The sequence below is a fragment of the Triticum aestivum genome, chromosome 1D, assembly GCF_018294505.1.
Source record: "Triticum aestivum cultivar Chinese Spring chromosome 1D, IWGSC CS RefSeq v2.1, whole genome shotgun sequence".
In the NCBI taxonomy this organism is placed as follows: Eukaryota; Viridiplantae; Streptophyta; class Magnoliopsida; order Poales; family Poaceae; genus Triticum; species Triticum aestivum.
In genome coordinates this window covers 13,710,069-13,713,597 of record NC_057796.1, presented here as the reverse complement: position 1 = coordinate 13,713,597, position 3,529 = coordinate 13,710,069, and positions in this window count along the sequence as shown.

The window sequence follows — 3,529 nt, the reverse complement described above, 5'->3', positions numbered from 1 at the left end:
TAGTTCGGCCAAGGGTCTTTTGACAAGGAGAGAGACCTTAATGAATTTAGCACGTCGCCCAGGGGCGAGTGCTGAAAGATATCCGCGAAGGAAAACTCCATGATCGCTGCCCAATCAGATTCGATAGGCACGGACGCAGGCAGTTCGGAGCCTGTGGCCGGGGACGAATCCAAGTGTCCGGCAACACGGGTTCCATAGGACGTGAAGTCAGTATTCGGCTCTATCGCCGCTCAGTGTGCGGCCTCCGTGGCGGGGTCCATCCACCCGTCCTCGGAAGGCGCGATCTGCTCCGGATTGAGGGCCGGAGTGGCCACTGGTGCGATCTCCCGAACACCGTCCGACGGCAGAGCTAAGTCATGCTCGTCGTGACTGTGCGGCGCACCTGACATGGGCTCGAATCCGTCGAAGATCAAGTCTCCGCGGATGTCGGCAGTATAGTTTAAGTTTCCGAACCTGACCTGACGGCCAGGGGCGTAGCTCTCGATCTGCTCCAGATGGCCAAGCGAGTTGGCCCGCAGTACGAAGCCGCCGAATATGAAGATCTGTCCGGGGAGAAAAACCTCACCCTGGATCGCATCGTTGCCGATGATCAAAGGGGCCATCAAGCCTTCATCGTGACGGTGCAGTGGAACTCTCAATGAAAGCACCAATGTCGGTGTCAAAACTGGCGGATCTCGGGTAGGGGGTCCCGAACTGTGCGTCTAAGGCGGATGGTAACAGGAGGTGGGGGACACGATGTTTACCCAGGTTCAGGCCCTCTCGATGGAGGTAATACCCTACTTCCTGCTTGATTGATCTTGATGATATGAGTATTACAAGAGTTGATCTACCACCAGATCGTAGAGGCTAAACCCTAGAAGCTAGCCTATGATTATGATTGTTGTTGTCCTACGGACTAAACCCTCCGGTTTATATAGACACCGGAGGGGGCTAGGGTTACACATAGTCGGTTACAAGGGAGGAGATCTACATATCTGAATTGCCAAGCTTGCCTTCCACGCAAAGGAGAGTCCCATCCGGACACGGGACGAAGTCTTCAATCTTGTATCTTCATAGCCCAACATTCCGGCCAAAGTATATAGTCCGGCTGTCCGAGGACCCCCTAATCCAGGACTCCCTCACCCTCCACGGGGTGGTCTTGTTCATCCTGCTCTCCATGGCGTCCTGTTCATCCAGCCCCAACAGGCTCGAACGATCGGGGTCCTGTTCATCCACCCCTACCGGGAACTGTTCATCCAAACCCCCCAGCAACGCTCACTGTTCATCCAGAGGCAACGCCACGGGGTCTTGTTCATCCACCCCCACCGGGAACTGTTCATCCAAACCCCCCCAGCAACGCTCACTGTTCATCCAGAGGCAGCATCGATCGGCTTCAGTTAGCAGCAGTAGCGAAGGAATCGCTCGATCGGGTTCAGTTAACAGCCATCGATCGATCGCTCGGGTTCAGTAACGCGTAGCCTGCAGTGCAATCGCTAGGGTTCAGTTAGAGCCCAACGCCTCGCTCGGGTTCAGTTAGAACCCAACGCCTCGCACCCACGCGCGTGCGTGTACGAGAGAAACGCGCATCGCTCGGCCCTGACCACCCACTGTAACCGGGAACACCCCGATATTTTCCTCGCCCTCGCTTCTACCACGGTTTTTTCCGTCATGGACGGCCCAAAGAATGTCATGCAGCTGCGTCTCCGGCCCACCTAGGACGAAAAGCCCATTTTCTGTCATGATTTTTTGTCATAGAAGTAGGACCCCACCACATCTATGATGATACCGTGTTTTGTCACAATTATCGTCATAGAAGTGTCATAAGTATGACAAAAAAATTCGTTCGGTCCAAAATGTCACGGATGTGTCTTTTTTTTGTAGTGGGCCCCTGTGCGCGGTCGGCGGCTCCCTCTCCGACCCGGACGGCACGGGGGGTGGCGGCGGCCCGGCGTGGCCGGCGATCTGGATGCGGTTCGGCCGGCGGCTCGCTGGTCTGCTGGAGATCCGGGGGCATCATCATCTCCGACTCGATCTGCTTCGGTTCGTGCTAGATCTGGTACAGGGAGATAGTCGTCATCTCCCGGTGCTGGCTACATGGATCTGGCGGCGACGGCTGGACCCTTGGTCTAGTCTTCGACAGAGAAGGTGGCGGTCCGAGCACAAAAAGCGGATGAACTTCTTCGAACAGATCTGGATGAAAACCTACTCTTGGCTAGATGCCAAAGTCGGCGATGGCGGCGCTCTATGGTGTCGTTCCCTTCTTGAAGGCATCACAGTGGAGAAGTTCTAGACTACGATCTGCTACCTCCGGGGAAACCCTAGATCGATATATCAGAAGACGGCGGCGCGTTTGTGTCGTTTCCCCCTTGGGGGCGTCTTTCTTGGAGGTGTACGCGGGCTCGAGGGACCAGTGGACGACGTGTTTGGTGGAGCGGTGCTTCATCATGCACATTGATGGTGAAAGATCTCGATGGCTTGGTGCTCTGGAGTTTAGGCGTCTGATGTGCGATGATGGACTCGCGCAGGAGGATGACGCTGTCTGGCGTCGTGGTGGCGTCGACGGCAACTAGACCGGGCAAGGTAGATGCAGCAGTACAACACTGAAGATGGATTAGTGGCAGGTGGCTGCAATGGCCTCATACCCGGCAGGCGTCCTGGTTGAGTAGTGCGCCGGACTGGTGGGTGCTCCATACCCGGCAGGCATCATGGTTGGGACCTCAGGTCTTAAATGTTAGGTTTGGCTGCGAGGTCTGTTTGGTATTAGGCCCAGACTATCAGCATCCCTTCATCAACTGGATAGGAGTAGCGACAGATGTTGCCTAAACGGTGGCTTTAGTCTTACTGTTGTATGACTTTGTAAGGCCTTGTGTCAATAATTAATAAAGTGGCTGCATGCATCATCTAGATGCAGAGGTCGGAGGTCCTCCTCCATTTCTAAAAAAAACCATGATCTATCCCTGTTAGCTACAACAGACATCACCAACGCACCTTGGTAACATCTTAAGTTTGTTCGAAGCTCCATCTTGGGTCGGTGACCCAAGTATAACATTTGTTGTTGGATATGACACTATGATCTACAAAATTTTCATAGAAAATGCATTCATCTGGTAGCCGCACCAAAAAAGGTAAAATATAGTGATCCATAATACTGGCAAACAGTATCCTAATGTTTGCTATTATTCTGTACAGCTCATGGGTCCAAAGGAGTTTCTTCTGAATTTTGTAAATTTTGTAGACATTACATGTGGGGTCGCCCCACTCCCAAGTTTTCAAAAAATAAATAAAAAGATTTTAAATATATTTTTCCCAAAATAAAAAGATGAATTTAGCTCAGAAGCCAAATTTTTTGCTTACGAAATAGTATTTACCAAATTATTTTTTTGAGAAAGTATTTACAAAATAGTTTTTTCCCAAATTTTTTAACAAAATATTATTTACCAAATTCTTGTTCATAATACTGGCAAACAGTACCCCTAATGTCTGCTATTCCAGATCACGCCATTTTATTCTGAATTTTGTAAACTTCGTAAATTTCTTACACTTACATGTG